The sequence below is a fragment of the Ylistrum balloti genome, unplaced genomic scaffold (assembly GCF_031769215.1).
Source record: "Ylistrum balloti isolate Yb309-2 unplaced genomic scaffold, AGI_CSIRO_Ybal_v1 Utg369752, whole genome shotgun sequence".
NCBI classification, from domain to species: domain Eukaryota; kingdom Metazoa; phylum Mollusca; class Bivalvia; order Pectinida; family Pectinidae; genus Ylistrum; species Ylistrum balloti.
Window position 1 is genome coordinate 1,165,151 of NW_026781955.1, and position 15,029 is coordinate 1,180,179.

The 15,029-nt window shown below is 32.9% G+C and overlaps 1 pseudogene; it reads right to left on the reverse strand.

Annotated features, from left to right (window-relative positions):
* Positions 1-440: 440 nt before the first annotated feature.
* On the reverse strand, positions 441-14,473 carry LOC132543317 (uncharacterized; annotated as a pseudogene).
* Between the last annotated feature and the right edge of the window lie 556 nt (positions 14,474-15,029).

The window sequence follows — 15,029 nt, forward strand, 5'->3', positions numbered from 1 at the left end:
GAGATAATGTAACGGATATAACCAAACAGACTACTTTCCAGAAAAAGGTTATTATGTAAATAATTAATGCTAAAAATCGAGATTTTCAGGTTGCGCCGTTTGACTAATAATCTGAGGCAAACCATTTTTTTTCTATCGCAAGTCTTATAATGCTCTATGTTTCATGTTCTATTTTCACAATTTGATGCAATTCTCTTAATAAAAATAGATTGTTCAGATTAATTAAGATTTATTTATGAACGAAATCAAAAGTTCACGAAATTTGTAAACAAAAAGAAATTAAATTAAAAAAAATAAATAGACACACACGAACATTGAGCGGCAACAAAACATATGCTTTGGACTATGATAGATTGTAAAAACTTGTGTTCAATTTTTTGTATATATATATACAATAAAATATGACTAAATTCAAATATAATTTAACACTATTTCATACATTAATTTCTACAAAACAGATATTTCAAAATAAAAATGAAAATCAAGTTCACGTTCAAGTTCTTAAATAACACCAATCCCGATTATCCCCGAACGTCTATCCTAAAGGAACGGGCAATGTTTGCCGTTATTTGTCTACATATAATTACATTTGTAAGTTTCGAAGGTCGACTTAATATCTTACCGTTATCCATTTATACAGCTAAGCTTAGTTTGTTATAATTACTAACAATATCTTTGCTAAATATTAGTATAATTTTCGATATACTATTTTTATAGCTTTTACTTTTTCATTTTAAATTTTAACACTAATGCGATCTGACTCCATTCTCAATATGCTAAAAAATCAGATTTTACAGTAGTCGTTTACCTACTTAACATTCAAAAATATTTGTACGAGCATATATATATATATATATATATATTCACTTTTTAACGTTTTTATTCACAATGCCTACATTATCGGTATGGAATTTATACACAAATTATTCGGAATATATCGTTTACTAGATAATAGATCGTCTGCCTTACCGATAAATATTTATTGGTTATCCAATTATTAAATACTGTAAAATCATGAATATTCATGGACTCCATTTCCATGGTTGCAAAAAAAAAAAAGAAACACTTAATGATCATTCTTATTTTAAAAAGTTGGTGCACATGAATACGTGTATTAAGAGTATCCACGAAACTACGAAATTTTAAAAATAAACCCGCTTCTACACACACTCAACGAAAATGATTCTCGGGTATTTCAAATATAAAAGTGATATAGACCTAGTGTATCCGAATTTATTCAACTACTTACAGTCCACGATTTCAATTAGTTAAATAATCCTAAAATCATTTAAAAATAATTTTACAAGTGCGTTTGCTTGTAGTCGTATTTAAACCTTGTTTATTTTGAAAATAAATATATTGGTTGAATAGGATGCCCTTTTAATGAAATATTGCGAACAATATTACCCACTTTATATACATGTGTACTTGTACTTATATCATTTAAGAAGATTGCAACGAAAGTTGTCTATTAAATGTTCATATAAAACAGCTTTTGAAAAGTTTCAAATAATGCAGAACAATAAATAAATTTCTAGGAACAAGTTCTCATTTAACTTGACTATAAACATCAGTTTTCTTTACTTTTTTCCATTGATTTTTTTACTGATTCTTAAACCATTATTAATCATTCTCTGTTAAGTACGTAATCATCTTTATCTTTCACTTCCGTCAAGTCGTTTTTATGCATTGGTAATCAACATATTTTATAATTTTGGAATATTCTGTTAACAACACCTAACATGTTTTAGATAAATAATTTAATAAATTAATAAATCAACTGATTCAAATTAAGAAATGAGTGATTAGGAAGCCCCTCGCATGCCGTCCAGAGTAAACAGAGTTTAGTGTTTAGCCCAACCACTTCAGTACAGACGGGTCCTTTTTCTCAGCTTCCTCTCTTTTCATTCATATCTTTATTTCCTCCATAATTGAAGAGTACAAAAACATAGTAAACAAGCAGTGATTTATAAAGTGGGTGTACAAAAAGAAATCAGGGTGAAATTGTAATAGAAAAAAAAGAAAGAAAATGCATCAAAGAATATAAGAGTTGTTTACATAATAATGATCAATAGAGGAGTACACAAATGAAAAAAAAAATCTTATATCAAAAGTATGGGAAAATAAAGACACTGCGTAAATTGCAAAGCATTATAACTGTGAAAAGCGTAGCTGTATTAAAGCCTCATTGAAATGTTAATTCGGACACTTTTATAATAAATACAAAACATTCCAATCTAAATCATTGTAATTCTACAACATTAGAGAATAACAATTACAGTTCTATAGGAACGGCCCCTAGCAGGGTTGTAATAAAACGTTAACGTTCCAAATTGTCAACAATTATATATACAGATACCGCGTAATCATTAACAATTTTGGTGAAAAATTATCCTTTAGATCTACAATAATGGGGTGGCGACAATCGATGCAGCAGTGTGCTAAAGCATCTTCACAGCAGCTAGCACATCTTAAACATAATAATTCACATTCTGGATTAATTGTCCAGAACTTTGCCATTTTCTGACATACCGTACCAAAACGAACATTAAGTGAGCGCCAGAGAAAAAATAGAGTGGCGAAGGTACAAGCGTAGTTTGGAGAATTTTGAATCTACTGAAGTCATTGGTAGCATTCAAACGAGATTGCCAATTGCTCTCTTCCTTTCTCAAAACTGTCGTTTTAACTATTTGTTTCCAATGAGACTTCATCGGGAACATACCCGATTTTATAAAGTCATATATATAATTTTGTAGATCGTACTTATGTAAAATAAACCATGTATTTGGGATAACACCACTTGATAATGCAATAAACGTAGTACAAATATTTGCTTAACACCACAATGTGAAGTCAAATTACATAGCGACCCCAGAAAAAATAGTTTACATTGGTCAAACCTAGCAGATATGGAAGGGAAACCTAACATTCCTAAGCAGATGTCAGATCTAGTACGTAACGGAAAACACTCAATTAATTTGACACAGAGATTTATAATCTTTTCTAAACGACTCCAATCTGAATTAGAGAGAATAAACCATAGTTCATAGCTGTAAAGTCCATGTGGTTAAATGATAAATGTATACAGCCTTAAACCAATTAAAGGGGTGATAATATCTCCTATAAGGTTAGATCCGAGAAAACCAAAACATAAACTTCGGAACTTATGAACTACGTCGTCTATATTAGGACATCCTAATCTTTATTTATCAATACAAAACCTTCCTAAAAGTCGTCTTTTCAGAAGAGATGTAAATAACTTAACCATTTAACTTATCAAAGTTATGTCCGTGTAATATTTTGTGTTGTTGACATCACCAACATTGTTGTGGAAACTACACATTACGCGAACCAAATTTTGGGAAAAAATCATGAATCAGTGTTGCGATTATTCTCTAAAATAATAATAAAAATGATAAATGCGTCACGTGTCAGTTTTTGATTGGAAATATGCATGAACTTCGTCTTCAGTAAATATACAAATACCGTGGCGTCGCTTTATCCAACAAATCTACACAATTACTATCAAAGGTTGATGTTTACTGTTTTTATGATGTCGTGAGTGAAAAGAATTCGATGATAGATCAAATGTCTCATAACAGCTGGCCTCTCTCCAACATACCGATAGCAAAATTAAAAACATGTTCAATGAAAATAAAAATTCGCTTATTTAAACACTTCTTTAGATATATTTGAGTAAGTTAGTAATATTCTTGACGTACCGAAATACAGCTGTTTTCCGCCACTGCTAAATATTGCAAATAATATGTAGACAGGTGCAGAATATAGTAGTATACATTCCTTCTTGAGAAAATAAAAAATGACGTTTTTTCTTGCATATTTGAAGCCTAACATGCTCGTTCATTATAATCGCGTACCTTTGGACGAAGTCTTCGACATTCATGCGAATAGAAAAGTCTTTTCTCTTGAATGGATTGATATCGATTCCAAAACGTTCACTAGATCTGGATGTTAAAGTCCCAGTTTCTGAACCGTCACCATGGTAACTGCTTCGATCAGAACTAGGCTTCATCAACCTTTAAAAATAAATTACATAAAAAAATAGATAACATTAAAAGACAAAAAACATTGAAAACAAAAAAGAAAAAAAAACAAAGAACAAACATTAAAAATCTTAAACTCAGCACATTTATCAAAACTCATAAAAATCATCATGAAATGCTTGTATTAGAAATCATTCAAATGACACATGCGCACAAGATTTTGAAACCGGAAGTTACGTTATAGTTTTTTTTTATCTGTGGATTGATACTCAGTATATATATCACCAAAATACGTAAAATAAGATGAAAATACAATTGGCTGGCTTATCTTTTCTACATACGTATGGAAGTACATGTTGCCTCAGGGGTCAGACACTGGTCAATTTTATTCGGACACGACATTATTACCATGTACAGTATCCAGACCACTGACAGTTGTGTACAAACACCAACCTTCCTGTGATATCGTCCTATGTTATATTCGTCACTCTCAACAGTGAAATGTACATTATTGGAATCCGGCGTCCGTCGTCTTATTAATTCTTACAATAACTAACAGTTCATAATAGAAAAGCGTTTTGTAATCTTGGAAAACATTTACAATCAAATTTATCATTACGTTCAACATTTGAAGCTTAATGTGTGTTGTTTAATGAGCATGCATCCTCTGACAATTAGCTCCCGTAAAATGATATTGTCCGGCACTATTCGAATAATAAGTGTCCTTTTATTATGCTTCTGTACTGGTAGGTGTATTCAGCTATCCACCAGTCTGGGTTTTTTTCTACTCGTCTTGTACAATGTAAGATTTTTTTTTTATATAATATCTTAATGTTTTGTATGTGTTATAATAACCTTTATTGTACTAGTACACTGAATGTTTTTTGTATTTAACTTTTAAACTGATAAGTTGTAAGACTTTAAGTAAATAAACATTCGGAAGGTAGCACATGTGGATAAGTCATTGACATCTAGTACAATGGAAGCTAAATCCTATATTTACATGTATTGTTAATCTAAATTTAACACTTACAGACAGCAAGCGGGATTTAGACTAAATATTCTCTCTAGAATGGGGATATTCGGAAATCGTTTCCTTATTCTGGTCCGGAAAATATGGTGTTATGAACACCATTATTTAGTCGGTTGATTATTCGAAGAATATGCACAAGATATGGTGGTCCATGATTATGATAACTGTGAAGATTCTGACTTTGTATTTAAACGTAATTTGATATTACGAAACTCATGAATAAATAAATAAATAAATAAATAAATATAATAAAATAACAACAAATAAATAGATAAATAAATAAACAGAAATTAGATGGATATACAATATAAGAAATATTTATCATTGCTTTACATGGGAAAAGAGGTGTGTCCAATTTATATAGCATACACCCTTAATACACACGAGACGTGAACAGACGTCCCATCCACGTTTAAGGCATTACAGATGGCCTAAGTATGATGACCACTAGCCATATTGTATTATCTGATGTAGATTACGTACGTTAATTGAAATCGACAATAGAAAGATTACCTGGAAATCCATTGTTTAGAGTCGGAAACTCTGTGAAAAAGTCCATTACGTGATTTCTGAAAGACAAAACATATTAACTTTATTGTTTGCATCCAAGGTAAATGGGGGAAATGAAGAAAGAACTCTAATCATGTTTTTTGTTCTTCAAGGAAAAAATAGTCAGCAAAACTATATTGTGACATAAATTGTTCACGTTCAACTAACAAAAAAATTTGATTTGTAAATTCAACAGTTCAATTTGTTTGTTGGTTTTTAATTTTTATTTATTTAGTTTTTTTTTTAATTTAAAAAAATTGTGAACATATTTATTTATTTATTCATTTATAAATTTATTTATTCTATCTTCATGCTGGGTGTACGAAGATCTGTGTGTCGGACTTTGTACAGTGACGGAAGTCTTTTCTTACTGCTGGCTTTATATGAAGTGTCCGGCTGACTTCAGACATTGACCGGAAGGCTTACCTTATTGCTGGATTTAGAAGCGGTGTCCAGCTGACTTTGGACATTAACCGGAAGTCTTACCTTACTGCTGACTTTAGGATTGGTGTCCAGCTTATTTTAGACATTGACAGGAAGTCTTACCTTACTGCTGATTTTAGGACTGGTGTCCAGCTTACTTTAGACATTGACCGGAAGTCTTACATTACTGCTGATTTTAGGATTGGTGTCCAGCTTTCTTTAGACATTGACCGGAAGTCTAACATTACTGCTGATTCTAGAAGCGGTGTCCAGCTGACAATGGACATTGACCGCAAGTCTTACCTTAATGCTGACTTTAGAAGCGGTGTGCAGCTGACTTTAAACATTGACCGGAAGTCTTACCTTACTGCTGGTTTTAGAAGCGGTGTCCAGCTGACTTTGGACGCTTACTGGTCGAATTTCAGCTGCAGCAACATCACTTGAAGTAAAGCAGTGAAAATTAACTAAAAAACTGAATAAAGAACTCAAAAGGGAAAGATGACAATTCGTGTGTGTGTTTTTTACCCTCATAAATTTATGACTTCAGTAAACTTTGACATCGTTTGCGTGTTTCATATACACGTTTTTCTTAAGGTTTATGTTTAAAAGTAACTAATTATTTTCCCGTTAATTAGTTTAGTAAAAACGCTTACAGGTAAATTATCTGCCTGTTTGATATATTGTGTTAGAGTGCGGACAGCAGCCCTGAGGCTATCTGACTAATAACTGACAAATGCCTGTTCTGTCAAGGTAGGTCACGCGATTTTTATCTTACAGAGCATGTGTCCATTCACTTAACAGGAAACCAAAAGTTTCTTGTAATGGTCAGTATGGTCTATTGTGGTCAGATATCACACACTGATAAATATTTTGTTTCTTTTAATGACCGCTGGTCAGTTCTGACCAAACCAATAGGATGAAGATTTCGGAACTATTTGTTGTCGAATTTTTTCCGACTTCAGTTTTAATCTAGCCAAGATTATCCAAACAACATATTTAAACTGTGATTTGTATCAAGGGAAATAAGTCAAACTAGAATCATCAGAAATGGATACCCGATGTAGTTTAATCACGACAAATCGTACTGAATGGTAAACCAATTTTATAAGGTGTTAGGTAATAGTTGATTGAGAAGAAAACCTGATGATTTCCTTGTTGTAAAATCTTGGTGTTGAAGTTTCATCTAGATCTTCATTTAATTCTTCGTCCGATGTCGCAATACTGGCACAAATTTCCTCCAAACTTTTACGCATTTCCTCAAAGTTTTCGGACCTAAGACAGACAAGGATTATAAAAGTCTACATTTTTTTTCAAAATGTACACGTTTTCGAAATTAATTGATTATCATGAAAAAATAACACAAACTTTCAATATTGAAAAGTTGGCTGAGAAGAATTTTTTTTAAAAATCCATTAGATAAACGTATAAAAGACACGAAACCTTCATTTAATATTTCCAGTTCGCATTTTCTGATTAAATGACCGCTTACAAATTGCGTCTGAAACGAAAGACATTTACACTTATTTCCATGTCAGTTTTCATTTTAATGTGCCATAAAGAAGAAGAAAATAATAGTTTGTTTTAAAAGTGATGAGAATAACATTAAAATTATACTGTAGCATTGGTGTGTTATCATTTTGGTCTAAAACGCCCTCAATACATGGAATTTATCAACAACGCGATGAAATACTTAGTCCAGTAGGTGTCACCAAGCCAGAAAACAAATTCGTTTACCTGAACGTGCTCCCAAAGTCAGACGTTTGGAGAGTGTCCGTGTCTTCACTGAAATCGTTATTACGTGACGGTGCGTTGTCATGGTTACCAGATTTCTTGTCATCATCGTCTTTTAAGTCTGGTAGTTGAAAAAGTTCCTGTTTATAACAGAAATCAGACACATATCATGCACTGTGACGATGTGTAGAATCAAATTGTTATCTGTATATAGCTATTAATATCTATATATTTCCATAGTTAACGTCACCCCTCTGATTTTAAATATCGATATGGCGTTGTATTATATTATTAAGTATCAGACATTTATTCAAAACTTTACACTGCAAAATTTTGTTTACGCTTTATCTTTCCTATTAGTTTGATTTAACATTGAGAAGACGTAACGGTCACATTCACAAGTCATGCTTTTGTGTTTTTCATAACCAAACACCCCATGTTCTCGTGATTTTTAAAGTGCTTGTCTTGATATAAACATGGCATTGCTGAATGTCACTTACTAAAGAAAGGTTATTTTTCCTTCCCTTGTTTACAACTTGTTGTAATACACCTATCAATGTACATGTTTTTGTTGGTCATTGATTCACGAACTGTCCTCGTGTTGACATTTTCGGTGTACTATAATTTTAGTGCCTTTCGCGTTGCCTTTCGCGTTGCCTTTGATGCGCTAGTTTACGTTAGGCAATAATTCCAGTGCTATCTGTGTTCCAAAGTCCAAGGAAAAAGTGATCGCGCACTGTTTAGGTATTAAGAACTAGCACTAGACAAAAAAACCTATATCAATGTAATGAAAGGTGCTTATATAATCGAAATTTACTGGATATGTTATTCAGTGACCATTTATAATTGGATTTACAAATCATGATATAAAAACAGTTTGGAAATCAGCGAAAAATTAAATGTTTTATAGTATACTTGATACGCTTCAATTATACAGATCAAAGTTGTCTTTCAAAATCAAAAGAACAATCAATTTGAAACGGCATTACGTCAATAGCTTGAAATAAAGTTTTAATTTTAAATATTCGTATCATTTTATGAATTGGTGAAATTCAGGAGATATATTCTAGTTTGTCTACAGTATTGTATCATTTAGAACCTTTCAATAAATCTGAAAACCGATAAGTTCAGAAGTCTTTAGTTTTGGGGAAAAATGGAGAAAAAAATCTGGTATGTGTCTTTTATGGGATTAATGACCCGCGATTAGCCAGGGTCGTTTTGAAGCGTTTTGACAGATCAGTCCATTTTCCAGCTTTCTGAGAACACCCCATCACGGGTAGGAAACTCAGAAGGGATAGCAATAATATATTTTCTCCTTTTTGTATTACAGGATAGTTCGTATATCTTATCCGTGTTTAAGTATGAAATCTTGTTTAAACATTAGATGAACAGGAAGGTAATCTTTGATCCTGATTGTTTAAAATTTACTTTCCCGAACAAAGTTTGTTAATACAATTTTTAAATTGTGAATGCTTATTTTTTCTTAAAATTGCTTAAGTTTTCTTAACCCTTCAGAGAGTGTCTTTTATTTCCACATGAATGGAATTTTTGTAGGTCAGGATGTTTTTAACCAATCGATAATCCGTTCTGCGGAAAAGGTACCTCGAGCCACTGTTGCCCAAGGGTGATAACACACGCGGCAGTTTGGTTTCTGTAGGGTTTTCTTTTAACACATTGAATTTCAACATTTAAAACCATAAACCAAACGCTATTACCCAGCATGTTTGTTCATTGGGTTTGTGCCCGACCAGTTAACTACTAGAAGCTAGAGACTACCTCGATGAAGAACATATGGAAGGCCCGCCGCTTGCTATGCAAAACAATTGGGGTAAAGTTTCTTGTCCAACGACGTATTAAGAACTATGATATTTAATGGTAATTGAACAACACACCTCGGATTATCATATAAGAATATACATGGTTTATTTTAACTATGTCGTAAAATACGATAAATCTACACACTATGTGGGTTTATCCATAATTTCGTGTTATATTTGACACAAAACAATACATAACAACATATAGGATGATAAGAGGTTAAACAGAAACATAGCATAAGATAAATTCAAATATCGATTAAAAGATAGAAAGTGTTTTATAATAGAATATTGAATTTTATTATAATAACGGCAAAAGATAAAAACAGGATCACAAATTGGTTATAAATACACAAAATACCGAACAGAAATGAGCTGGATGATCATGGCAATTGTTTAAGATATAACTACTCTGTGTATATATCTGTACAATTTTGCATGTTAAACCCCAGATTGCAGATGAAAGAACGAGAAAGTTACATAGATATACTGAATAAAACTTCCTTTATGTCTGGTAATAGACTCTCTATCTCTCTATTGTGTGTACTTTTAAGAACTGATGTTCTCTTGGCGCTTTATAGTGTAAAACATTAATAATTTGTGTGTGTTTGATGTCTTGTATATTGTTTGTGTATTGTCCACTACTGTCCTAACTGACGGGCCATCAAATGTGCGAGAGCCCGATTTATATCTATATACATGGGAATCACGGTGGCCATTTTCTGGCGTTATATAAAGTGATAGGAAAGTCTGAGATTAAATATCACACTTTCAAGAAAAAGAAGGAAAGAAAATGTAATTTTGTACTTTTAATGTCTGTTTCATCCGGCATAATTTTTTCTTTAAGCTGATTTTAAAAGTAGCAGGAAGATAAATTGTACAATATGTTATTCGTCGGTAAAATGATAAGATCACTTAATTCTATAGTTACTACATTGTATTTTTTCATTTCTATCGCTATTATTTAAGAAACCTTACTTCACTATCGCCGCAATTTATTTTGTACCATATTCTTTTATAATTCAGAAATCGCGCGAACACACAAGCACAAATGAACAAAAATACCAAATATGTTAACGTAATATAACATATATGTAATTCAAAACTAAAAGCGATAAAATTAAGGCAAAATATGAACAAAATTACTCGGAAACTCGTCTAAAAGTAGACCAGATGTTACGGAAGGGTGAGCGTGTTAATTGTGATTAACGAAATTCACTCTGTACATCTTGGTCAGTCTAAATAAGTAATGTTACGTTACCAAAATGAGAACAATGTATACAACAAAGGAACCAGCAGGCAAGCACATGAACATTAAACACATTAAGATCTTATGTTTTCAAATCATTTCTTTTTATTTACTTTTTAAAATACAGATCGAAATTTGATGTTGTCTTGGTATTTACTAGTCACGATGTACATCTTTGTCATTCTTTAATGAACATCTTTCGAAGTCACCAATCTCACCCCTTTTCATGAGACTTTCTATTCCAAGTTGTTATAGCAAATACATGAACAATCACACATTGAATTTAGTGCATTAGGTTTATGTTCTAAAAAGAAATATTTTGCTGGCACTCTTTCAAAGCAGCATCACTACAATATAAAATACGGTACGGTATCTTAGGATTACGGAATAATGAGGAGTGGAGGACAATGAAACAGGAACGAAATGAACAGCTAGAACACAAAATAGGGAGAGACAGAGTAAGACATATGGGAGTTAGAACACAAAATAGGGAGAGACAGAATAAGAAATATGAAGACACATATTAACAGGAACGAAATGAACAGCTAGAACACAAAATAGGGAGAGACAGAATAAGAAATATGAAGACACATATTAACAGGAACGAAATGAACAGCTAGAACACAAAACGGGGAGAGACAGAATAAGAAATATGAAGACACATTAACAGGAACGAAATGAACAGCTAGAACACAAAACGGGGAGAGACAGAATAAGAAATATGAAGACACATATTAACAGGAACGGGAAAACAACGTGAAAAGAAAGAACGGGAAATCGGAAAACATGAATGATAAAAAGAAACAGACGCTTAACCTTACAGGAAAAGAAAATAAATAAAGAGATAGGAAAACTACCAAGGAAGAGAGCAAAATGAGTAAAAAATCCCACCAGTTCCAGGAATTACGCAAATTTTAACAGCAAGTCTGTCATGCAGCAAATTTTAAAATCCGTCAAAAAAACGCAAAGACCACAATTATATTACAATATGAATGTATAATGTATCAAGGTATAATACAATACAATACAATACAATACAATACAATACAAAATACAATACAATGATTTTATCAATTTGTCACCTGTCCATATCAGATATACACAATACATTAGAAATAAAAAAAAATACAGTTTGCATTGAAATACATTGCCACCCAGACAATTAGACCAATGAGACACAATAAATGAATGCGTTCTCTTAAAGGTAAGTAAAACAGGATGTTCTGTGGTACATCAAATATAGGAAGAAGCTACAAGTTTATGGTAATATTTATTTCCTTCCTATATCACACTGTATAATGGGTTAGGTATCTGTTCGTGTATATAATTAAATCACATACCTGATTTCGCGCGTTTCTCGTAATCCAATCCATTGCTCAAAGCAAATATTCAAACATCGAGAAAATACATGATTCGAGAAGAGGAAAACGTCCTAGTCTGAATGTCAGCAGGTATACTGCCAGCTAAAACGTTTTTGTCTAAACATATATGGAATGTAGTTCGGGAAAAATGACCAGGCTGGAGACGCTCTGGTCAAGTAGCGCTAAATGACATGGTCATTTATAAATATATTGGAAAAACGTTGGCGTGGACACAACACATCACTCACCAGGTCTTCACGACATGTTCGACTAATGTGTCACGTGATTATACGTTTAGAGTCACACGTGCATGTGAATGAACGTATCGCTGAATAAACATCGATGTAAACTGTATACCATGTTCTGGAAATTTGGCAAAATATGCACAAATATATATATATATATCTATATAAATAAACAGAAGTATGTACAGCGTTATGAGTGTTTGTCGCTTTACACTGAATATACACAGGGGCATTAGAACTACTTCTCTACAGCTTTTTTTATGTTTGATTAATTGTGTGGTCAACACAGAAAATCTTGTGCAGTAATGTTCAGGTATGTCTGTTCTGCGTCAGCTGTCAGAGTGACACACACGGACACTCGGACACTAACTCAGTTCTGTTGTTCTGTTGACCACGTCGTTAGTGCCTTTACAATTTTTTGTCTCCATTTTTGTGACTGTCGATCTATTAATTCTCACCGATGGATACATGATAACATGGAATATGTGGTTTCACATGTCCCCGCCCCCTACTTTGGCTGAAATGTTCATAGTAACGTACTATCTAAATAAGTTTAAATATATTCTCTCTCTCTCTAGAAGTATATACACATACCCACTTCTCGAATAGTAACGGAAAGTTTTAAAGTTCATTCTTTGCACATAAAATGGTACGACTCAAATACTGTTGAAGGCATTGCTCCTTTATACCCGGGTATGCAGTGGTTATTTTCCACATACTTCCCATTTTTTCTTAATCACGTCGTGCCCTTAGTGAATAACATTAATAAAAAAATCACGAAAAAGTCTTGTATCTACTAAAAGTGGAAACGACCAAAATTACATTGCAAATTGAGGAAAAGTAGCGATATTCAATTCATGATATCACAGTACAAGTGACGTCATCAAGTCGTGACGTCATAATCAAACTGCAACAATAAAAAGGTTTTCCAACTCTATAGTATCTCTGCCTAGATGTCATGGGATTTCCATTGAAAGATTGAATTTTTGATAAAACTGTCGATACGACATATATCATAAATACTCCTATCGCCTATGTAAGATATGACGCCTCAATGCGGAAATTTTATTTACGCAAGCAACCAAAGATGTCTGCCTGACGGATTTGATAATAAAAAAGACGTGTTTTTGTAACACTATGTCCCCGTGGCAACACAATTCTAAAGTACATTGAAACAGTACTGTGTTATGCATGTGCTAATTGCATGCACACTTTTTGAAACACTTATGTCTTCAGTTTGGTAATTAATTTTTTTTTCACTTTAAAATGTAGGTCGAAGGTCATGATCAAGGTCACATGGTCAAAAAGTCTTGTCACACATACCAAATATTAAAGTCCTACCTGTTCCGATGCAATAATTATGGCCAATGTTAAAGAAGGTCAAAGGTCACGGTCAATGTAGAATAATTTGATATCTCCGGAAATGTGTTGTTACAAGGAACAATGACGCCAAATATGAAAGCCCTACCTATTACGGTGCAATAGTTATGGGCAAGGTTAAAGTTGATCTTTCGATCCGGGGGCATAAAATTACCTTTCAAATAAAACGTTATCGCATATCTGAAACTACCTTTAAAAACTACTCGATTTCTAAGAACTATCCTGGCACCAGTGTGATTCATGATCTCATGACGAATACTATGGTGATGGCCGTAACGTCATAGCAATATTATGACGTCATAATCCCTAAAACTAATAATGTGTTATTATTAATTGACTAATGTCAATGGTTTGTTAATTTACCCCAAAACTAAATATGAATTCTTAATATTTCTTCACTAGCAATGTCAATATCGGTATAGAACTGCGTTTAAGTAACTTTTTAATGCCACCTGTAGATATTTTAAGTCGTACTCAGGTTTATGTTGCAGGTATATATCTCTGTACAGAGTTCAGTTTGATCTTCTTTCTTGACATTACCTGAATCTGAAACACTGTGAGGTCCACTATCTCCTGTCTGCAGTAATCTGTTTCTTCTTGTACAAACATACCGCCATTAATTCCGAAAAAGAAATCACTTCCATTTGTACTTTCACAGTCCGAATCATGATGACCATCCATAGCAAGATTTCCATGACCAGAGTTTGGTCCACTTTGACGAGCTCAACTCGGACCTTACTCACACTGCAGTAGGGCATCTGGTCACCTCTACGCAAATGCCAAGTCAGGCCTAAAGGCGCAAATGGCAGTTGTGAAGTAAGGCATGAAATCGAGCTGACCATTGACGGACGATAACAGTTTTACAGTATTGGCTAACAAGTATCTATCTTTAGATGTTCCAAAGAATTACGATAAGATAAGAACGTGGATAAAATTATTTGGCTAAATGATCAAAGTTTCCAGTCTTAGACTATTTGAAGGAAAATCCTCTTTTTTTCCTCTGTGGTTACGTCAACATATGCCAAGAGCATCAAAAATCTCTGCTTGCTCTGCTGTTTCATGCAAAATGTATGTCCTATCATACAGTAACTTATCAACTAATGTATATTTCAGGATGGTGTTTTAGCAACACTAAAAACATGTAACATGACTTCAAAGGTCACATGTTTCTAATAGTTATTATAAATAGATAATAGTAATATTCTGTACAATTGTAATATAACATTCAATCGAAGGT